This window comes from Micromys minutus (genome assembly GCF_963924665.1).
Source record: "Micromys minutus genome assembly, chromosome: 11".
NCBI classification, from domain to species: domain Eukaryota; kingdom Metazoa; phylum Chordata; class Mammalia; order Rodentia; family Muridae; genus Micromys; species Micromys minutus.
In genome coordinates, this window is record NC_137980.1 from 15,732,798 (window position 1) to 15,757,325 (window position 24,528).

Below are 24,528 nucleotides of genomic sequence, written 5' to 3' on the forward strand. Positions count from 1 at the left end.
AGAAGCCCCACCTCCCTCCTCTCCCCAAAGGTCCCACCCTTACAAATCCCTCCTTTATTACCACCTCCCCATCTCCTCAGAAGAGGGAAAAGACCCCTTGGTACCACCCTGCCCTGGGATGTGCAATCACAGTAGGACTAGGTACATCCTCTCCCACTGAGGCCCAACCAGGCAGGCCAGTTAGGAGAAAGGGAACCAAGTCAGGCACAACTCCAACTTCAAATCTCTTACATGACCCACATAAAGACCAGATTGCACATCTGCTACAAATGTGTAGGGGGCCTAGGTCCAGCCCCTGAATGTTCTTTGGTGGTGGTTCAGTCTCAATGAGCCTAATAGCATTTCTTGAGCTGACCAGGAAATCCCAGTTTTGATAAAACATTCAGTAGCAGACGTCCCAGTCAGGGATTCCAGTGTAGAGCACTCAGAATCCTGGCTTCTGGGTAGAGGAAGCGTACAGCCCCAAATGCTCTTCGGGAGTAAGACCATTCAAACTCTGACTCATTCCTCCCCACCATTCTGCCTACAGAATTTCTTCCTATTGGGAACCCATATCTGCTGATGGAGTTCCACTTCCTCCACATGCCTCTTCTCTGTAAAACTATCTCTGTGTGGCTGGGGACAACATTCCTCCACCTGACACTTCTATCATGCACCTTCAGAAACAAGAATGGAGTCCCTTCAGGTTTCTGCTACTCATTAAACTTTTACTTCTGTGACAGATGCACCGATTTTGGACGTCCCCTTGAGACTTTCTTGCTTGTCATGGAACAGGAATTTAGCTTTCACTACCTCCCCGAATCCAGGAACTTTTTAGAAAAAATTAATTTGATGTTTCTTTATACAATTTTATATTAGGTCAGCCAAGAGGTAGGATATGATTATATTTCCATTTTTTACAACTTTCTTGTTTGTCTGCAGTTAATATTTGCCCTTCTGTTTTCTTAGCTTTGTCTCTATTCACCCCTGTGTTTTTCTAGACGGTCCCCCAGCCCTGTATAATTTACCTTGGAACCGTCTCTCACACGCTGGAGCCATCCAGATTATCTCCTTGGGTTTGTTTTTAAGCCTGGATGTTGCCTTCTGGCTTCTCTAAGGGCTGACCGGCCCTTATGTGAGGGTTTTTCTTTCCATCTTCCCTGTTATACCCTGGGCAGTTGCATTCTTTGAGAAGAATTACAGCAAGAGTAAGAGTCTCAAGACTTACCTGTCTATGAAATACAGAGGGTAGCGTGGGATTGTGCTGGGAGTGCTGAGCTCCCCAGTGTTGTAAACCTGATGAAGAATCTGCTGACCAGTGGGGAATATCAGGGCAAACGTTATCCCTTTGAGGAACCAGGATGGGAAGAAAGGATCTACATCTTGCTCAGTGTTTGACTAGGAGCTATGCTAAGAAAGACTGAGGCCAACTACAAAGGAGGGCCAGCTTGAGGCAACTGGTTGCTGACACTGTTTTCAGTTGACTCCTGGTTATTTAAAGGGAGCTGAGCAGTGTCTTATTTTTAAATCACTGGATCTGAGTTTCTAAACAGAATATCTTTGTTTTTGTTGTAGATGCACATTTTGGTGATGCGTGTTCTCATAAAAGTCATGTGGAATAATATACATTCTTAAGGCCTTAAACCTCCCAAACTGCCTTTACTCCAGATTCCTCCTGGACAGTTGAGTTGGGTATAGAACTCATCTTGCCTTCTAGATCCTGACACTGCTGTTGGTCAGTTTGAGCTCATTCTATTCTCACTCCTTGAATTCTCACTTCTCTTCTTTGTTGGTCCTTTCCCTTCTCTTTCTGGAAAGTTAAAACCTATTCTCGGGGGTTGGAGAGTTGGCTCAGTGGTTAAAAGCACTGACTGGTCTTCCAAAGGTCCCAAGTTCAATTCCCAATAGCCACATAGTGGCTCACAACCATCTGTAATAGGATCAGATGCCCTCTTCTGGTGTGTCTGAAAATTGCTACAGTGTTACAGTGTACTCACATAAAATAAATAAATAAATCTTAAAAAAAAAAGCTATTCTCTTTCTTGCTAGTGAAACAACCACTATAATAGAATCAATGTGCTATGATAGTCCTTTTTATTTATTAAATCAGTCGCATGATGGTTCATTCTGCTCATTCATAATGAGTTCCATTATATGCAGAGAAATACCCTATTTGTTTGATGATTATCTTCACTTAGGATTTTATGAGCTCTCATCCTTGAACATATTCAACTGTAATATAGATTTGCAGTCTTACAAGTTTTATCTAGTAACTCACTGCTTAACTTTTTCATCAAATCTGAGAGATATTTTATCTTTGTCTCTTTGATTCCTTAATTTGAGCTGTTTATATTTTGTCTGTCATAAAATACAAGTATAAGTTGCCACAATTTATGCTTCCAAGGGTATATTTTCTTTAATTTTTGTGAAAGTCAGAGTCTTATGTAGCTCAGGTCAGCCAAGGGTGACCATGAACGTCTGATCTTTCTGTTTCCACCTTCTAAATGCTGAAATTATGCGCCACCATGCCCAAAGTGGACATTTATTTGTTTCTGGTGATGCCTTCATGTTATCCTGTTCTTTGTTAGACATTCCATAGCTTCTCATTTCTGTGAGAATATATCAGGATTGTTGTTGCTCTGTTCTGAGTTATCTTTATTTTCTCTGTGTTCTTCAAGATGTTTTCCCTTGTATGATCTGTCCCCTTGTTCTCTTGTTAAAAGGTTTTCTTTAGACAGCCGGTATTTCTTTAATATTCTGACTAGGTTTAAGAGTGAGAAGTACTGATCAGGCGGGAGCTAGTGTAAAGTGATTAAATTGTAGGCTCTGCTCCAAGCACATCAAGTGATCTGTTGTGTCTTGGTCTGGTTTTTGTTGCTATAACAGAATACCTATAGAAAAAGAACTGAGAACTTTGTAAAATGACATTTATGTAGCTTAAACAGCATGACGCTGGCATTGATTTCTGGCAAGAGTATCATGGCACATTGTATGTGGGTTACATGGCGAGACCTTATGAAGAATTACAGACAATGTGTACAGGGTCAATGCAGAGGAAGGAAGCAACGGAGACACCAAGGAGGTCATACTCACTTTATGACATCCATTCTCAAAGCTGGAAACCTAGCCCAAAGACATGTGACCCAGGGGGCAGAGGAGACAGATTTGTTGGTAAAGTATTTGTTCCACAAGCATGGGGACCAGAGTTCGATTCCCAGCACCCATGAAAGAAGCATGTATAGTACAATTGCTTGTAATCCCAGCACTTAGATTATAGTGGCATAGACAGGTGCATTACTGGCACTTACTGGATAGCCAACCTAGCCTGGGAACTCCAGATCTAAGGTTGATAGCCTCAAAGAACACTCAAGGTTAACCTCTGACCTCTATGCTCATGCGTCCTCATATACATGAACATCAGGACAGAGGAGGTGGAAAGAGACCTCACCCATTCCTGTAAAACACTTATTAGTCCTGTTTGAGGCTGGGTTTCATGATGTATCACTTTACACTAGGCCTCACTCTGTGAAGATCCTGTCATCTGTTTTTAAGCTCCCAGTAGATGAATTTATGTGTGACAAACTATGCTCAAACTATGTTGTGTATATGTGTATGATGTATGTGTGTATGTATGTATATATGTATTGTGCATGTGTGTATTTGTGAGTATATATGTATTGTGCATGTGTGTGTATATGTGAGTATGTATGAGTGTCTGTATGTGTGTATATGTGCATGTGTGAACACATGAGTGTCGGTGTGTGTTTATATGTGTATTTATGTATATGTGTGTGCATGTATGTATGTGCATGCAAGTGTGTATGTATATATATGTGTGTGTGTATGTGTGTGTGTGTGTGTGTGTGTCAATGTGTGACTTTGAGTATGTGTGTGTATGTAGGGGGTTGTGTACTTGTGTTTATGTTTGTTTATCTTATTTCATTTTCCACTGGCTTTTCAGAGACAGAAGATGTAAATGGATGTATTTAATGAAGCATGTTTGGTTGAAGCCCTGATACAAGCTTCTTACGGATTTAGAAAAGACATTATAGGAAGACAGTAGCTTTTTTCCTTTCTTTCTTTCTTCTTTTCTTTCTTTCTGTGGTTTTTTTGTTTTGTTTTTTTTTTTTTGTTTTGTTTTGTTTTGTTTTGGCTTTATCCCAATTCTTGTGACTATTTTGGCATTCTTGTGATATGCCTAGGGAAAACGAGTCTCAGAGTCCCACCGTGTTCTGGTAGTGTTGTTCTCTTAATTGTTCCCAGTACAACGAAGTGTTCTTTATGCGTGACTATGTCAGTGAAAACCTGTTATTTTCTTTGCATTTTTGTATGCATTTTCTGTAATTTCATTTTGTGATTCATATTCCAAGCTTAGATATTAAGGGTAGAATATGGTGAGCGCTGTGTGATGTCATAACTTCCCAGCAGAAGGCCGGATCCCAAGCCCTCACAGTTTTACACTCTGAGGCTGAGGGTTGGCTGCCTAGAGAGGGAAAATGTTTTCACTGAGAACAAAAAACAGTCTTTCATAATTTCAGGGCTTCTGCCTCCTGAGTACAGCAAGATGCCCAGGGAGAAAGGACCTTGAATGTCCGTCCATCCTTCCACGGGCACTCAGAACCCCCAACCTCGTCCTCGTGGGGCTGAGCTGTACTTGCTCATCCTTGTGAATAAGAGTTCGCCTTCACCTTGTCCTGTAGCTTCGTGAGCACTGACAAGGACTAGCTCTCTGCTAAGGCCTTACATCCGTGGTGACCTGTCCTCAGCACAGCCCTGAAGCCTCTGACTCCTCTACAGTGGAGGAAGCTCAGAGGGCACCATTTCTTGCCAAAGCCCTCTGGCCAATGGAGTGCAGGGCCAGCAGGTGGGTGATATTTGCTCTGGGTGTGCCTCCTTCTTCTCCTCTCGGTTAACCCCCTCTGCCATCCCGTCACCCCACCTCCCTTCTATAATCCCCACCCTTTAAGGCCATTTCCGTCCTTTGGGAATGTGGAGGAAAAAGTCAGACATCTTTTCCACATGGCCACTCTTCAACTATTTCAAGATATTTATCTGATGTTCATTCTAACCTAGGCTAAAGCTTTCTTGAAGGGGGAAAATTACTGAATTAAATATTTGCTTCCAGAGCATTGAACATACACCTCCTCTGGTTCCTAAGCTCTCCTGCCATTCAAAGCTCAGAAGGGTGAGCAGGCAGCTGAAGCAGAAACCTGCTGTGGGGATTTGCAGTGACCCTGCCCTCTACCCACCATTGCCCCTCTTTGCCCTTCACCAAACACAGCTGGTACATCACTGGCTAAAGGGATTCCATCAGGAGGAGGTAGCCTACGCACATGTCAAGGCCACGGCAATTGCTGATAGAAATTGTTTTTCAGGGTTGTTGTTTTCTTTTCTTTTCGACAAATTGCAGTTTTTAAGTAGCAACAAAAATTTTATGTCTGGGGGTCACCACAACATAATGGAGTGTATTAAAGGGTGACAACATTAGGAAAATTAGGAACCCCAGTCTTGGAGCTCCTTTCTCTTTCTGGTGTCTGGCTGCTGTTTGGAGATCTGGTTTTGCAACAGTGATTTCACAGAAGGGAGTGGGTAGAACATCTGCGAAGCAACCTGAAGAGGGTCAGTAGTCACCTGCTGAGGGCAAGAGAAGTGGAAGGGTAAATGTTGCTTTATGAATCAACATAAGGACAGAGACAACCTGGTCCTACTTCTTGGTGTCAGTAGCACATAAGGAAATACTCCTGGGCTAGAGAGATGGCTCAGCCATTGAAGGCTAGGCTCACAACCAAAAGTACAGGAAATGTTCCTGACAAGCAGGAGGGGCAAGAGCTAAGAGCTCTCTCCTTTCCTCCCTTCTTCTATCTCTCCTTCCCTTCTCTTTCTTTTCCCTTCCCTTCCTTTTTTTCTGATAGAAATTGAATTTGGGGCTAAACTTGGGGCCTTAATCATGCTGAACAGATATTCTACCACAAAGCTATCGGTGGCCTCCTGGGACCTATTTTTAATGTGAGACCTGTGTATGAGATATAATTCACACAAGATGGATCTCTGGTTTGTCTTTGGTTTTTTGAGAGAGGACCTCACTTGTAGCCCAGGCTGCTCTCGACATGTGGCGATCCTTCTGCCACAGCCTCCTGAGGGTTTTGATCCTGGTCAGGAGCCGCTGCACCAGGCTGATCACCCGCCCTCTAAAGTCACATGTATGGAGAGATGATTCAACAGGGAAGAGAAGTGTATGTTACTCTCACAGAGAAACTGAGTTCAGTTCCCAGCACCTACCTGTAACTCCAGCTCCTGAGGGTCTGATGCCTTTTATCTCTTATCAGAATCTTACACACATATACTCCGCTTATAAACACATACATACACATGATTAAAAATATTTTTAAGAATTTTTAATAGATAATAATCAAATGTGTATGTTTCAATAAATGCTTATTCTTGCAAAGCCACTCCAATAATTAAGGTGAAGACCTTCTCCGTCACCCTGCAGCTCCTGCTTTCATTCAGTTCCCCCTTTCCTACCGCTTTAGCCTCGGGCCTGCTTTCTGACAGTGCCATGATGTTTTCAATCCTCCTGTGTTCTATTACGTGGAATCACACCGAATGCAGCATTCTGTATGTGATATCTTTTCCTCAGCACCGCACTTTTGAGGTTCACCTACCCTGGTTTGCTTGGATTGGTGGTTTTCTTCTGTGTCAATGAGCATCAGTATATGGTATGAATGGATCAGCTGACCTGTTCACCAGTTAAACTGTCGGGCTGTTTCCCCTAGGAGGGTATTGTGAGTAAAGATGCTATGTATATTCCTGCTCAGGTTTTGGCATAGACATGTTAGTATTTCTCCTGTGTAAATATTCAGGTAGGAGATTGTTTTGGCATATGATAAGCATGTAGGGGCCTGTAGTTACCTTTGTGAGGAATTGGCCAGTTGTTTTTTTCTAAGTGGCCAGGCCATTTTCTATTTGTATCAACAGCATATCTCTGATGGTTTCTTTTAGAAAAGAAAATAATCCATTGTAGATCGATTCTGCAAATGCTCTCATTTCGTGCCATTGGCACAAACATGGGATTGGTTTTGTGCAAAGCACGACTTTTAAATCCTGGGAGCAGGATGATGGTACATATCTGCAGTTCTAGCACTTAGAATTCTGAGGCAGGAGTATCACAGGTTTGATAACGTCGCTGGCTACATGTAAGGTCCCTTTCTCACAAGACAGATGGTGTGCACAGAGGAGAAGGGGAGAAATAGGGAAAATAAATAAATCTGGAACAAGGAGTCAGGTTGAGTTGTGTAAAATGATGTCTTTAAGAAGGAAGGCAGGTGTCACTGGATGATAAGAAAGGATGGGCGGGAACGAAGTTTTAGAGAGGGGGGAGTGAGAGCGAGAAGGAGGGAGAAACAACATGGAGGCAGATGTGGACATTCCCCTCTGCGAGTCTCTGCATGGATACGGTTGTTATGAATATTTTATAAGGGATGGGTGTGTGCAGGATGATTTGTGCTGTCTAGATGGGGAAATTATATCAGCTGGATCAGAGTGTATTATGTGGTGCTTTCCTTAACTGAGTTCAAGAGAAGGTACAGTGGGAGGACACACCAAGGCTGCCATGGAATTTGGATATGTGGACCTTGGGTGGCAACAGCCCACCAAGGAAATTGTGAGTGGGACCAGCGTGGCAAGGTGGCATGCTGGAATAGCTCGCGGATGGCCTGGGTCAGAGAGCCGGGGACAGCATGGAGCTGCTGCGATAAAGTAAGATTAGTTCTTATGGCCTATGGTGCTGGAACTAGTGTGAAAGTGACTGCCTGGGTCAGAGAGAGCAGGGGACAGTATGGAGCAGTAACGGCATAAAAATGGTGTGCCTATTTTATTATGTACTGCAATGAAGGTGAATCCATTATTGGAGTCATCAAAATCGCTCCCACAGCTTTCGACAAGCCCATCTGCACCTGTCTCATACATATAGAGGCAATAACAGAACCTCTCCGTTGGGGGCTATCACAAGGATCCAAGGAGACTAAAGACATGGTGCATTTAAAATAGCACCTGGTATATAACTGATGGTCAGCGTGAGTCTCTCCTGTGACCTCCTTTTATAAAAACAGGGTTCCTGGGAACATCAGAGTTTGTGTAAGAGCTTAAACCATGGACTCTACATTGTAAGTAACGTTTTAGTCTCTCTCTCTCTCTCTCTCTCTCTCTCTCTCTCTCTCTGTGTGTGTGTGTGTGTGTGTGTGTGTGTGTGTGTCTGTGTGTGTGTGTGTGTGTGTGTGTCTGTGTGTCTGTGTGTGTGTGTGTGTGACTTGAATACAGATACCCAAAGAAGCCAGGAAAAGACAGTGGATCTTTTGGTGCTGGAGTTACAGGTGATTGTGAGCCACCTGTATGTAGGGACCTAAACCCAAGTTCTCTGACAGAGCAGCAAGAACTCAGAATGGCAGAGCTAAATCTCCAGAGATTGAGACTTGAAAGAAGATAGCCCTAGTTCACCTGGAACTTGCTCTGCAGACCAGGCTAGTGTCAAGTTTAGAGCAATCCTCCTGCCTTTGCTGGGATGACAGATGCAAGCCCTCACGCTGGCTGGACTCTGTTTTGTTAGGATGATAATCTGAAAATCAGGAATGTCACAGGGAACTAAAGGTTTGTTATCATAGCATGAAGGTATCTGTAGTTATTTAAATGAACAAGCATAAAGTTGCCTTAAATCCTCTCCAAACTGTCTGGCCTGCATCCTAACTTGTAAAACATATAATTGCATCCTGTCTCTCCCACAGAGGTCAAAACTAAACATATAAATGCACAATGCTTTATAAATGCTCATTGCCAGTAGAGTTTTAACAACTTTCCTTACATTTGAGTTAGTTAGAATTTATAGGAGCCTTCTCCTTGTGATGATGGCTAGAGAAAACAATCTGATAGCAGTAACAAGTTACAATTTTTCTATGAAAATAAAAGCTGTAAGAAATGGATTCTACTTATATGCAGTTTGTCTTGTTCAAAATGGGTGATTAAACTATTAAGTTTCCTCTTACCCCATTATATGATAGTCAGAAGTAATGATTTTAAGAGGAAATTAGGGCTCTGTGTTGGACTGACCCATCTTTGTGATTAATAAAATCATAGAGCTGATAACTTATCTTCAGTAAGGATCTACCCTAAAAGCCAGTTTGGCTAGGTGTCTTCCACACTTCCAGTCTCATTATGTGACATCCTGCTCTGCCTCAGGACTCAGCAGCAGGAAGGCCATTGTGGCATGCGGCCTTCTTACCTGGGACCAGAACCACACGCTCCAACCCTCCTCCTTCCTTTCCTATTCATCCAGTCTATCCTACTATGTTGTTATCAATAGGAAACAGATGATAGAAACCATGAAGACTGAGCTACACATGGATCTCAAGCCAGTACAAAGGGAACACACATGGCACTCACATGCTGAGTCTGACACCGTAGTTTAGTGGCTCGGAAGAATGGCTCATCCAAACATCTGCGTTTAGTTGCCTAGATGACACAGTTTCATCATACCACTCGGAACTCCTCTGCCCTTCTCCCCTCTTCTTCTCTCTTCCCCTTTTCCTAACCCCCTTCCCCTCAGACTGCTGGAGGGGCTTGAGCACACTAGGTAGGCTCTCTCCACAGACATACTGTCCCAACTCTTGAAATTCTTTTTGAGACCCTAATAGTTACATTTTTAAGAAGATGTTTAAGAAGATGGCCATACCAGGAAAGGCTTAATAGAAATGTGAATTATTTAACCTTCATTGGAGCCATATGGGAGAAGAAAATCTGAAATCTAAAGTTACATTTGGGAACAGAGAGAGTATGTGTACTCAGAACCGAAAAGATTTAGTTGTGCCATCCATAATGTACGAACAATGCCAGGCAGTCAGCTGAAGCATCTAAGCCATGTCCTCCTTCTTGAGAACTGGAATGTCCAACTCAAGTCTACCCCATCCACTAAGAAAAGAAGAGGCAAGACACAGCCGTCCCCCAACTTACCCAACTGATGTAGACTTCCAAGTAGATACTCAGCATGTCTCAACTAAGAAATCACTTTTCTACTGGACAAGACTAAGCATTTGATTTGTTATGAATTGTTTTTGGGGCCTAGAAATAAAGGGATCAAGTTGTGTTTTTCATTTGCTGATGGGTCTATGCATTCCTCCATTTTCCCCAAGCGTTTTAGCATAGATATCCTGACAATTCCTGTGTGATCTGAAATCACCACATATGGATGCACATATAGAGCTCACATCTCCACAGGATCCAGCCTAGGATGACACACCATGCAGAACATTTGTGGTACACCACTTCAGGATGTCCACTTTCATTGCCACAGAGGCGCATGAGTTTGTGCGGTATATATGCATATAGAATGTAATTCAAACAACAGATGTTTAAAAAACTAGAACCTAGAAGATCAAGCTGTGACATAGACCCTAAGCAAGTGTCCCTGTAACCCCAGTGTAAAAATGTTGCTTAGAACTGGGCTGTATCTTAGTCAAACCTAGGCCTAGAAAGAGCAAGAGGCTAGGACGAGTCACCAGTACCACACACAAAACAAAACAGACATCAAACTCATACAGTTCTTTTCACATGCTGTGCCAGATCAAGAAGATGAAGCCACTATGATAATTTAATAGCTTCAAGGGGATACATGCACATATTTAATCTTAAATATACATGTGACATATATAATATATCATAAATATACATATGGTTTTTACACATATGCCCAAATAGGTATGTATACATATCTTGTATATGTTATATATAAGGTAAATATACCTATAATGGATAAATATATACTATATGATATATATATGTGTATATATATGTACATAAACATGTATTTATATCTATACCTATATATATATGTATATGTATAAATATAGATGAAGAAACCAAATCCAAGAATGATAAAATACCTTATCCAACCAGTATTTTTTACATGTATGGAACAGGGGGAAAATAATTGAAATTCAAGTTTCACAGCAACCCATGTTTGCTGACATACAACAACTACATACCTCAAGGAACTCAGATATGGCAATTCTTGAGTAGTACAATTTGATCTCTGAACTCCAGGGAAATTACTGGAATAATCCTTTCTCCTCCTAGAAAATCTATCTCCAGTGAGGCATGTGCCTTAGATGTCACCACCTTTCTCAACAACTAATAGATCTGTGATATTTAGATTTCTTAATGTCTTGACTTCATAAGAAGGCCTTTAAGTCTGTGACTAGATATTCTGTTCAGTAATTGCTCCCTTCTCCATAAACCTAAAACATCTTTAAAATGCAGCATTTCTGGATGCCAGCCGTAGGCTACACCTCACCCTCCCACACTGCAGATTTTATAGTATCTTGTATTAGCATCATCCTTAAGTGAAGATGTTTGATTTCTGGGTGTGTCCCAGTCTGACATCCAGCCTTTGCATTGCAGGAGCTGACCCTGTGCAGCCTGAAGCGGAGAGAAAGGTTCAGCCATGTTCCTGCATTCTCCCATAGGCCACCTGTGCTGGGCGGGTCTCCACACTGTGTGTGAGCCTACTACCCCAGCCTGAAAGACAACCTCAGCCACCACACTCTTCTCTCTCTCTCTCTCTCTCTCTCTCTTGTAGTTTCCAGGTTCCTTCTGGTACTTCAGTCTCTCCTAAAGGAGAGACCATAACTGCTCCTATGTTTCTGTTGAGGTCTAACACTTGCAGCTTAGGAAAACATTCTTTTTTTTTTAAGATTATATATATGTGTGTGTATGTGTGTGTGTGTGTGTGTGTATGTATGTATGTATGTATGTATGTATGTATGTATGTATGTATGGTATTCAGACACACCAGAAGAGGGCATCAGATCCCATTACAGATGGTTGTGAGCCATCATGTGGTTTCTGGGATTTGAACTCAGGACCTCTGGAAGAGCAGTTAGTGCTCCTAACCACTGATCAGTCTCTCCAGCCCCCGGGAACCATTCCATTAAGGAGACAATTTTAAGCAGAATCAAGTGACCGTTGAACATTATGAGGAACTTTGACCAGCGTCCTACAGATGGACAGTGGCAAAGGCACAGGAAACCCAGAGATCCCTGGCCTAACCACAGACTAAAGACCAAGGCTGACAGAAGTATGGTTAAAATATGCACAGTTAAATGGCATTCCTGGGGACACTCCCATGCAAGTGATCAGAAACCCTTTAAACATGCGACATCACCAAGCCCACCCCTTCTAGAAAGAGGCCTTTCCACAGATGTAAGCCTCATGTTACCCGTGTGCTCTCCTTGTGGCAGAGGCTGTGTCTGATCATGAGGACTATTAACGACAGCCCAAAAGGAGAATGACACCCACTGAACTTCCTGGCCAGCATTTGGAGAAAGAACTGCAAGCTCTTTTCTGGAACTTGGCAGGAAAGAGGGATATGGTCATATATTCATGGCCGTGCCTCTAGGGAACAAACAGAAAACCATTTGGCCCAACAGAGATGTGCATAACTGTCCCATGCACAATCAGATAATCCCCCCCGAATGCCTTTTCCCTGCTCTATAACTCAATTCGGATAACTGCATTTGTCTGTGAGAAACCCTCAGAGAAAACATCCAGGCCAAATGATCTCATGCCTGGATTTTGCAAAACAATATGTGCACCGGAGCAGAATTTATACCATCCAGTATGTCCCATTCCCACACCCAGCCCTGGGATGCTCTTCCATGGTGTGGTTTCTTTGCCACACCGAGTCACTTCTTAGGCCTGGATCCAGGGCAGCCTGCAGACCCCTGGCCACATAAGAAAGCAGCTCTGTTCTATTTCTAGGAACGGAGCTTCACATTTATTTTGCAATCATCTCCCCCATTTTGCTACCCCAGATGGTTCTGTAGAAGAAGCGTTGAGCATGAGCAAAAGTGATGTCTCTTCCCTCAAAATAATGAAAATTTTCTGCCGTGCCCAACTGAGAGCGAGTGAAATCAAAGGCGAACACAACTGAAAACCCCTTGGAGATGCTAGACTAGTCTCGGGAGCTATGTGTCATATCCTGGGTAATTAACAGCCCTTGCATTTCTGGTGTACTAATTGGGGTTCTCTAGGGGAACAGAATTTATAAAACACACATGCACACACACACACACATGCACACTCACACATACACCAATGCATGCACACACGCACACTCACACACACACACACACCACCTGTATATATACATGAGGATTTATTACAGGCTGTGGTTCAGCTAGTCCAACAATGGCTGTCTACAAATAATAGGTCCAAGGATGCAGTAATTGTTCGGTCCATGAGGCTGGATGCCCTGGCATTCTTCAGTATGTGCCAGAATCCCAGAGCTCTAATGCCAGTGAAGTTTTGCCAGCCAGCGTGAGGGCAAACAGGCAGAGACCTTCTCCCATGCTCTTTCTACAAGTAATGGCAGATGATGTGGCCCAGATTAGAAGTGGGATCTTCCCACCTCTAACTGGATTAAAGGGTAGATCTTCACCCCTCAAAGATCTAGATGAGAGTGGGTCCTCCCACATCAAATGATTTAATTAAAAAAACAAAACAAAGCAAAAAGAAAAACAAAGAGACAAAAACCAAAACAACAACAACAACAAAACCCCCAGAAACCTGGTATACCCAACCATTTGTGTTTTAAATATGGATGTAGTCAAATTGACAACTAAGAAGAACCAGCCATCACACTTAGATTCCATCTTTCCCAATCCAGGGGTAGAGGATGCAGGAAACAACAAACAAAACAGAACAAAAACCCTCTAAATAAAACGTGGCTGGAAGGTCATAATGTCTTTCCTGTAGCTCCTGTTATCTGCAAAGCTGACCCTATAAAAATCAGACAACGCCTCCTGCAGTGAGCTCTCCCTCCCTCAGCCCCATTGACTTTTTATGAGCCCTTTAAACCTTGGGCTGTTTACACTGGGTTTCCTGCTCTCCTTCTGGAAGACAGATCACCAATGTGACTTATTTGCACCTGGCACCTAGTCCCAACTTTATAACTACTTATTGAAGAAGTCCCAATGCTTTCCACTGGACAAAGCTTTCCTTGATGTTCTTGTCCATCCAAGTCAAAATGCAGGTAAGCTGTAGTACAGTGTGCCAGTGGAGGACCCGATACCTTACTGGGAGGTACAAGCAGGGTCCGAAAAGGGCCACACAGACCTAGTCTGTTGTGTTTTGCTCTGTGACTCAACAGAGAACAGCACGGAGAACATGGGTGCAAGCACTTAGTGTGAGCGCAAGCACTTAGTGTGATCTTTATAGTCAGAGCCCGGGCTTTGTGCTACCTGGAAAGAGCTTCCAGTCTGTCTCCAGAGCTGGTTATTTTATCTGGTCTGGGAAAATTAGCCACTAATGCTTGAAGAACCAGCTCAATAGTTTGTTAGACACTCATTAATTAATTATTAATTATTGTGATTAGAGTCTGAGGAAGTAAGAAGCAGGAATGTGCCCGTCGCCTGTATAGATTCCTACAGACAGGAGCTTCATGTAGAATTGCAGGAAGAAGGCCAGTTGCTTCCTCCTCACCCACAAGCCTCCTTTCCCGGCTATCTACTCACAGCTGTGTTGGCAAAGATGGAAACTGTGGTTCAGGCTTCAGAGAAGAGAAGCTACAGCAGACTGTCATGAGGTTGCCAGAAATCTGGACGGACACCGAGAAGGATCTTGGAAACTCGAGCTAGAAGACCACACTGAAGCACTCCTCAAGAACCCATGTCTAAGATGAAGACCCTCAGTCCCCTGAAAGGCTCAGAGAAGACATCATGATGCCAACAGGTTCTGTCTGCATGCCATGACCAACTCTCTGGATGGGTATTTCACGTATGACAGGAGCGAATGGGCATCCTTGGAAGTTAGTGCCCTTGAATTTAGATAACACTGAAAAAGCACATGGAAGAGAAACCACATGTGCTTTGGCAAATGCCTGGGCTAGGGCAGTGAGCCAGCTGTCATAGTGGGTCCTGGAGAAACTCTCTGGGCAGTGCCTGTCCTTCAGAAAGGTGATGCAGGTGTCTTAGGTGCTCTCATAAGGTCACATGAAAAAAAGTCGCTGAAGATACGTTTCAGTGTCCAGTAAGTGGTAGAGAGTAAACGTGGAAAGAGACCATGTGCAAGATGAGACAGGGGAGGTGACAGCCATGGGGTTTCGATGGAGACCGGGTGACAGACTTGGCTGGGGCCAACAGTTTACCTAGGCGCAGCTTTCTTTGGCAGAAGTGGGTGATAGGCAATTAGAGATAGTATTTCCCCAACGAAGGAAAGACTTACAGGGAAGCCAGATCTTTGTGACAATATAAACTGGATGTCACCCTGAAACAGAGTCTCACTGTACAGTCCCACCTAGCCTAGAACTTATTATATCAACCAGTCTGGCTTCAGGCTCTGAGACCTGTCTGCCTACATACACATACACACACACAAACTCTCTCTCTCTCTCTCTCTCTCTCTCTCTCTCTCTCTCTCTCTCTCTCTCTCCAAAAATGAGACTTCAGAGATCCGTTTAATACTGAAGATTTTAGAGCAAATATTTGTGCTCTTTGACAGAGCCCCTTCGGTGCTGGCCCTGTCACCTGCCTGCCCTGTCACCTGCCCTGTATTCTGTTTAAGGAAATGAGTAAACAGTGAGAAGCAGAGATGTATTCAGTGTGGCCACAGTGGGAAGGGGGACAAATGGAACAAACTGTTAACCCCAGTTCTTCCCTGGGATACTGGATGAGATTTAGGTTCACACAGAGAAAAAACTAGGCCATGGCAAGAGGTTGGAGTGACTCAGCATCCTGGTCATGATGTGGTCTGGTCAGACATCTTGCTTCCGGTTCCGAGAGAGGCCATAATCAATGCTGTCACTTGAGGGAATCAATTTCAAAAGATAATTACTTCTGCTCCAGGGAAGTAGCCTTGCCCTCATGTGGTGTGTGGGGGGAGGGGCTTATTTTCAAGGTTCTGCTGTTCCAGGAATCCAAAGGGACTGGGGATGGGGTGGGGGTCTTAGATCAGGAGTTATCTCTGTGCCTGCTGCCTCTGGGTAGGGATAAAGTAGATTAAATGGGCACTTCCTGAGCAGCAAACATGCCTGTGTGCTAAAGTGAGCAGGTGGTCCACTGGGCAGGAGACGGACAAGGCAGATTCCAGCGCTTTTATCCTGCACCCAGTTACCTTGTTGGCTCAGGAAGGAAGTGGATGCGTGTAACCCGGCGCTTCTCACCGTTCTGATGACGGTGACCCTTTAACACAGTTCCACATGTTATGGTGACCCACAACCATAAAATTATTTTTTGTTGCTACTTCATTACTGTAACTTTGCTCTATTTTGAATCGTAATATAAATATTTTTGGAGATAGAAGTTTTCTAAAGGGGTCTCTACCCACAGCTTGAGAACCGCTGTTCTCATTAACACAGCATCTGGGCCAGAGGATGGCTCAGTGGAGAAAGCTCTTTTCTTTGCAAACCTGGAGACCTGAGTCTAATTCCCAGAACACAAAGGTTTGAAGGAGAGAATTCTGCAAAGTTGTCCTCTGACCTACACACACACACACACACACACACACACACACACACACACACACACACACAAGCATGCATGTATGTAGACATGCAAACACAGACACACACACAAACACAGATGCACATGAACACACACAGTCACACGCACACACATTCATGTATGTACACATGCAAACACAGACACACACACAGACACATGCATGCACAAAACATACACACACACACATAAAATCTGGTCGGCTTGCTTTTGGATATGCTGCCTCACACCATCACAATATATCAAGCCACCATATATTACAGTGATAGTGTTAGAAGCTTGAAGACCCAGCAACCCTGAGGCCATTTTCAGAAGGTTCCTTATGAACAGACAAAGTTCTTATGAATCTGATAGTCCGCGTATTGCAGATTCTGATTTGTGGCTCATTTAAATGAGACCTGGAACCTAAACTCAATTTCTGGCTCCAATTTCCTACAGACTGAGCTCAGGATCTGCCTGGAGATTTCTGGTCCATTTCCAAGTCTACAGATCTGATTTCTAGTGATCAGTCCTCATAACTCTTAATTGTTATTTGAGATTCTTTATTCTTCAAGCTGTTTGCTGTGTAGGGAGCCTGATGGTGCTGGTGGTCTCTTTTTCTGGCTACTTCACTTTCATAAATAAGAAATCAACTATGCAATACTCTCAGGCAGTGGGTAATGGAAGCCACCTATCTTTCTGTTAATCAAAGGCTGGATGAATGCCTACAACAAAGTAGGCATTGGGCTTGATCCTAGACATTCAATAATGTCCACCACCAGAGTCCTGTCTAGAAGATGTCGCCTCAAGACATCGAACTAACTACTACTAACTATTGAGGCACAGGGGCACCCATAATCCCAGGACTTGGGAGGCAGAGGCAGGATGAGGATTTGAGATCAACACAGATGTGTAGTGAGACTGTCTCAAAACCAAACAAAACCACAGTGTGCTGATTACAGAGTGTGATGATCAACTTGATTGCTGACTTAGCAGAATTAAAAATCACCATGGAAACAAATCACTAGACATGTCTCTGAGAGATCTTCTAGGTTTAGCACGATTGGGAAGACCTATCATGAATGCAGGTAATACCAGTCATTGGCTTAGGTCCTACACTGAATCAAAAGGTGAAAAGATGCTGTGATGGTCTTTTCAAAACAGAACAAGAATGAATGGCCTCCATAGATTCTTGGGTTTGAATGCTTGGCCCATTGGGAGTGGAACTAGTAGGAGGTATGGCCTTGTTGGGGTAGGTGTGGCCTTGTTGGAGGAAGTGTGTCACTGTGGAGGTGGGTTTTAAGGTCTCATACCTTCAAGCTATGCCCAGTGTGGCTCTCAGTCTCCTCCTTGCTGCCTGTGGATCAATATGTAGAACTCTCAGCTCCTCCAGCACCATGTCTGCCTGCACACTGTTGTGCTTCCTGCCATGATGATAATGGACTGAGCCTCTGAAACTGTGAGCGAGTCCCAATGAAGTGTTTTCCTTTGTAAGAGTTGCAGTGGTCATGGTGTCTCTTCACAGCAATAGAAACCCAAACAGAAGTTGAGCCCTGACATTCCTTTCCACCGTTCTCTTTCTCCCTCTCCTTCCTCTCCTCTTCTTACTATAGATACAATGTAACCATCTGCCTCCCTCCCCACCCTTCCCCCTCTCTCTCTCCCTCTTGGTCTCCCTTTCTTTTTTCCTCTCCCTCCAGGCCCAGGTCCTGCTCCTACAGATACAATGTGACCAGCTGCCTCAAACTTTTGCTGCCATGGTTTACCACCAGGATGGATGGCATCCTTGAACTCTTGACTCTAAGCCTAAATAAAACCTTCCTTCTTTAACTTGCTTCTGTCAAGTAGTTTGTCTGAGGAACAGGACACATAATTGATGCATAGAATAAGTCCAGTTGGGCACAATCTTCAAGAAAAGGTTTACATTTTCCTCAGACTTACATAGAAAATATTTTACACATCTTCTCGGGGATTCCTGACATTGTTGTTAAACATGAGATCATTTCTTCTTATTCTCAGTAATGAAGAGGCTCAACTCTGCTTATTCCCCATCCTAGGCTAGGCAGCATGCATCTCTTCCAACTGGGCTGTTATCGACTGGCCTGCCATTATTGTTTGATTCAAGCCCTACCTCTTCCAGGAAGGCTTGACTGACTATGCCAGTACAGAACAGCCTTCCTGGATGTCATTGCAATCCTCTCAGTGGTATATCATACACCCTGCTATGGCTCTGTTCCAGCTTAGAAGCCCATGGAAGATGAAGCCAGACTTGGAACCCTCTATCCTCAGGTCACCAGTGCAGCATCTTGCCCACAATAATCATCATAAACATTTATCAATTAGCAACTCAAGCTGGAGAGGCAAGTCTGACCCAAGGTGGGCATGAGACGTATGGTTGATGAAAGAAAACCACGAACAGTCCAAGGCAGGATTCGAGGGCAACAGTGACTCCTGTGATACTGTAGCCCGCCAGCAAAGGGAAGCTGCATAAGAGTAGAGCCAACATTGAAGGTCTATCTTCCCAACACAGCTCACCCAATCTAGAAAGTCTCTCAAACATACACTCAGAGGCCAAGGTAAGTACATCCTGTCAGGTTGACAATATTATTACATATGTGTGTGTGCACATGTGTGTGTGTGTATCTGATATGTATATGATATATGACATATATATCTTTATATATGACTCAAAAATATTTTTACTTTTTAGGGGTTGGGGTGAGATCATATATTCTTTATATATATATATATATATATATATAAACATACTCATTAAGGCCAGTAGATTTAAAAAGAAAATGGGTCTTTTTCATCAGCAACTTCTGGAGCATTCAGTCTTGAATAATATCAAAAGCAGATTAACGCCTGGCCTTATGAAAATGAAAAGGTTTTGATACTGAAACCATGAAGTCGTTGCAGTTTTGTGTGGGTAGCAGCCTTTTACTGACAGCAGTGGCCAACTTTACATGCTTACACACTTACCGGGACCATGACTCCCAACTGCACTGCAAGAGGTTTTGATGCCATTGCTCGGTCCACAAAAGAAGCTGCCCCTTTGTCCAGGCAGTAAGTCAAGTCTCTAGGGACTGAGAATACTCAAGAGTCTCCAGGCATAGACACTGTGCCAGAAGTGTCCAAAAATAAAGGAATGACATGGGGCGAGGCATCAGGAGGAGGGAGAGGAAGGAGACAGGCCCTCCTCCAAGACCAATGGATGTCTGGAATGATTTTTCAATCACTATGAATTATCTGAGCACTAGGCTTGCATATTAATTGATTACCTCTTGTCCCTTACCGAAATCCCAGGGTACTAGGGTACTTCACAAGGGTCAGGGTACATGCTTACATGCTCCTCTGCAAGGAGAAGGGCAAGAGTAGGGCTGACTGCCAGGTCTCGTCTGTTCTCCAAGTTCCAACACTTTCAGGACTGAGGTCGGGCTGGCCAGGCAGGAATCACTAAAGAAAACTCTATAAAGGAGCCACCTGGGGTCCCTGTTCCACCAGCAACTCTCAGGTTTCTGTGATAAATATTTTGCCAACAGAGGAACCAGATCTCTCTGATACCACATTCACTGAAACATTCCCACCCTACCGCAGCAGGAAGAACCCTCCAGGCAGAGAACATTTGATTAGAAACAAACGGAGAAACTGAGCATTCTAACACCCTGCTGGCTGCTGTGGTCCCTTTCCTCCTGCTGGGTCTTAGGGTGCTAGGTATGTCCTGGAAGCTGCTCTACTCAGTGGATCCAGGACCCTGAGAAAGAAGCCATATAAATCCCAACACCTGGTCCTCCTTCCTTCCCCAAAGACCCTCAATCTCCTCCAACTCTTTCCTTCTATTTAACGGAACAGTTACTCTGTGAGGTCAAGCTTGGGGCCTTAAGAGGATTCTAAGATACAGCAGCTTTTTGCCAGTTGTAAGCAAGCCCTAAAGTTTCTCTGCTCAGAGTCCATTCAAAAGCAATCTTTGCAGGGCATGGTGACATGTGACAGTCATCCCAGCACTTGGGGAGCTGAAGCAGGAGGATTATAAATTTGAGCCTAACTGGAACTACATAGCAAGACTGTCTCAAAAACAAAAACAAAGAACCCATCAAAGTTGGTGCACACTTTTAATCCCAGTACTTGGGAGGCAGATGCAGCCAGAGCTGAGTTCAAGGCCAGCGTGGTCGACAGAGTGAGTTCCAGGACAGCCAGGGCTACACAGAGAAACCCTGTCTCGAAAAACCAAAGACAGAACAAAAAAAAAAAAAAAAAAAAAATCCATCTGGGAATGCGGCACAGTGGTAAATCTCTAGCCTGGCGAGCCCATGCTGAGTTCAACACAGGATAAAGAAAAGCCAATCCTCATGGCCACCTTGTGAGACAGATGTCATGGCAATTTGAAATGGGGCAAACTAAAGCAGGAAAAGTAAGCAAGGTGCCCACTAACACTCAGGGGCAAATACAAAAGGAGGGCTTTCCATCCAGGGGTGTTTGATTTTAATCAGTAACAGCTAACAGATGTTGAGTCGAACATTGTTAGAGGCTCCGCATGTATTCACCACAAGCAGTGCTACGGGGTGGGGTTAAGCAACTCGCTTCCTGCATTTGCCGATGAGAAAACTGAGGTAAAGGGATGAAGCACACAGTTCCATGTGACATGGATGGACTAGAAGCTAGGAGTGCATGTGTGGACATGCATGTGGACATGTGTGCATGTGTCTCTGGAAGCCAGAGGTCAACGTCAAGTATCATTCCTCAGGCTGTTTCTCCTGAGACACGGTTTCTCGGTAGCCTGGAGCTCACTAGGTGGGCCAGGCCGGCTGGTCAGAAATCTCCATGACTACTCTGCCTGCCTGGTGTGGGGAATTACAGCTGTGTTTTGTTATCCTGTGTGTACGCTGGTGATGAACTCAGGTCCTTCGCTTCCCTCGAAAGCACTTTACTAACTGAGCCATCTTCCCAGGCCCTCTTATTTTTCAGCCTTAACTGATATTTTTGACCTTAAAATGGCTGACTTTGGCAATTCTGCTTCTCAGAAGCATATAGAACAAAACGACAAAAGCAGGTTTAGGGCCCTTTCAGAAAAAAAAAAAAAAAAAAAAAAAAAAAAAAAAAAAAAAACGATGCCAATTCTATCCTAATCCCAAGCCAAAATTTATTGCAAGATTTTTCATGGAACTCGGTTCAGCAGTTCAAACATTCAAACACAGTGCACGGCAAAGCTACGCTAATTTGGTCCACAGTAAAGAACCATGACAAGGAAGGACTGGCTTTGCTTTCTTTAATTAAACCATCATGTTTCTATGAGAGCAGGAAATGTCACGTGTGGAATGAAAGTTCTGTGATTCAGGACATAAAACGTTCTGAAATCTGACTGGGACTGCAGAGCGTACTTCTTGCTCTTGTGAAGCATCCTCTTCCACCGTGGTTAGGCAGCTGGGTCACTAATCCCCAGGCTTCCCTACTCTCTACTCCGTGTGCTCTTCCCAGGGGGGTGGTAAAGAAAGTGCTTGGCTGAAAGACAGGACATGTGGCAAAATGCAAACAGAAATATTTTAACATCCTTGTAGAATCACTGGACTTTCTTTTTTTCTTTTTTTTTTTTTTTTTAACTTGCCAAGCTTTATTCCATTGTAAAGGCTGCAGAGCACATCTACGTCTCTATCCAACCCCATCTTTACAGTCCCAGGGCAGACCCGGCTACCCCTCCCTCAGGCCTCACTTCTTCTCTTCCTCTTTCTTGTCCTTCTTGCCATCCTTGGTGGCCTGGGGGGGGGGGGGGCATTGCATTTCGAATGGCTTCATTGTTGGGATCCACACCTGGAAGGTTTTCTAGGACGCTCTGAAGGAACTCTGGGTCCTGCATCACGTCATAGTCATCCTCCTCCTTGACTGGCTCAGATATATCCATGGCTGAGCTGGCATCGATGTCAGCTGATTCTGCTTGGCCAAACTCTGCTCCCTGCAAGGACATCTGCATGGCACAGGCAAGCTACTCCTCCTCAGTCATGCTGCTGAGGTCTGGAAGCCCAGCACGGCCAAACTCCTGGACTTCGAAATGCACCGACACCAAGGATCTCCATGGAAACCGCATCCTGCGTTGCTCACTGCCATGAGAAGATTCGGATTGTGGAGCAGACAGACTTACTAACACGAGGAAATGTTTTAAGGTGAAGTGGATAAGCTTGTATCGCTAGGTGCCTATGAGCTCTCGGATAGATAAAAATGCAGAAAAATGGAAGAAATGAAATTGTAAGTTTTAAAAAGGGCTTTTAACTTTTTTCAACATTACCTCGTGTGTGTGTGTGTGTGTGTGTGTGTGTGTGTGTGTGTGTGTGTTCACATACTGTAGGGTGTGCATGCATGTAGCCCTACATGTGGAGGCCCCAGGTTATCCTTGGGTATTGTTTCTCAGTAGCTATCTACCTTTGTTTCTTTAGGCTTTGTTATTTTTGAACTCTCTTATTAGCTTGGAGACTGATGACTCTAGATCAGCAGTTCTTAACCTATGGGTCACGACCCTTTTGTGGGTCAAATGACTCTTTTACAGGGGTCACCTAAGATCATTGCAAACCATGAATATTTACGTTTTGAGTCATAACAGTAGCAAATGACAGTTATGAAGTAGCAGTGAAATAACTTTATGGTTGGGAGTCACCACAATATAAGGAGCTAACTGTATTAAAGTGTATCAGAGAGGCTGAGAACTGGCAAGCTAGGCGGTCTTAACAGCAAATCCCGAGGATTCCTGTCTCTGCCTTCTTCAAGCTGGAACTGTGTTATCCTGCAACACTTTTTGTCTGAGGGTTCTGGGCATTGAACTTAGGTCTTACTGCTTGTGAAGTAACACTTTTCTGACTGAGCCATCTCCACAGTCCGCTTTTAAAACGCTTAAGTCAGGTAACAAAGAAAAGTCCTCAGGCATATGCAGTGTTTTCCCAATTGAGCATAGTTCAAAATTTGATTTTGCTTTTGTTTTGAGACACGTAGGGGTGCATACCCTACAGTATGTGAACACACACACACACACACACACACACACACACACATACACACATACACACACATGATAATGCTGAAAAATTAAAAGCCCTTCTTAAAGCCTACAATTTTGTTTCTTTCATCTTTTCTGCATCTTTATCTATCCGAGAGCTCATAGGCACATACCAATGCAAGCTTATCCACTTAACCTTGAACCATTTCCTCCGGTTGGTAAGTCTGTCTGCTCCAAGTCCACATCTTAACCTGGTAGCTCAGGCCGCTTAAAACTTCTTGGTTGCATAGGATGACCCCGAACTGCTAATACTGGGATTGCTGGTGTGTGCCACCAAGCCCAGTTGCATAGGTACTGGAGGTATCCTATAAACCTCAAGGCCTCCTGTTGGGCTACATTCTACTGTCTCAGCCTTCAAAGACAATTTTGAGGCATCTCTTCCCATGCTGGGAATTCAGTGACATCAGGGTCCTAGCATTGTTCTTAGAAGTCTGCATTCTGATGGTGGCTGCTGTAAAGTCTCTTCTCTTCTGCAGGCACAGTTCAGGAAAAGCCACGCAAACAGCCCTGGCTGACAGACGTTTGAAACAGGCTGAGGGTTATGCCATATACACCCCTGTGGTCTCGTTGCGGCACCATATGCCTTCATCTGGCCAAATTTCATCCCATGTAAGGAAGCTTAGTGTTTTTGGACAAAAGTTATCTCTGTGCCATTCAACATAGGATGCTCCTTAGGCTGAACAATTCGATTGCTACCATTACACTAATGCTGGGGTACCTGGCCTTTTCCACATGTTCTGTATAGCACTGTGTGCACACAAAAACTGTGTTGCCTTCCAGTTTCACTATGTCATGATTGACTTGGCTTCTCAGTTTACACTGCAACCAACCTCTAAGAACTACCACACACAATGTCCGTGTTTATCCAGGTTTCTTCCAGCAATTTCAGTGTTTCAGGTTTCACGTTCGTGTCAATTGAAATTAGTCTTTGTACAAGGATCTCATTTCATTCTTCTGCACGTGGACTCCAGTCTTCTCAGCACCATT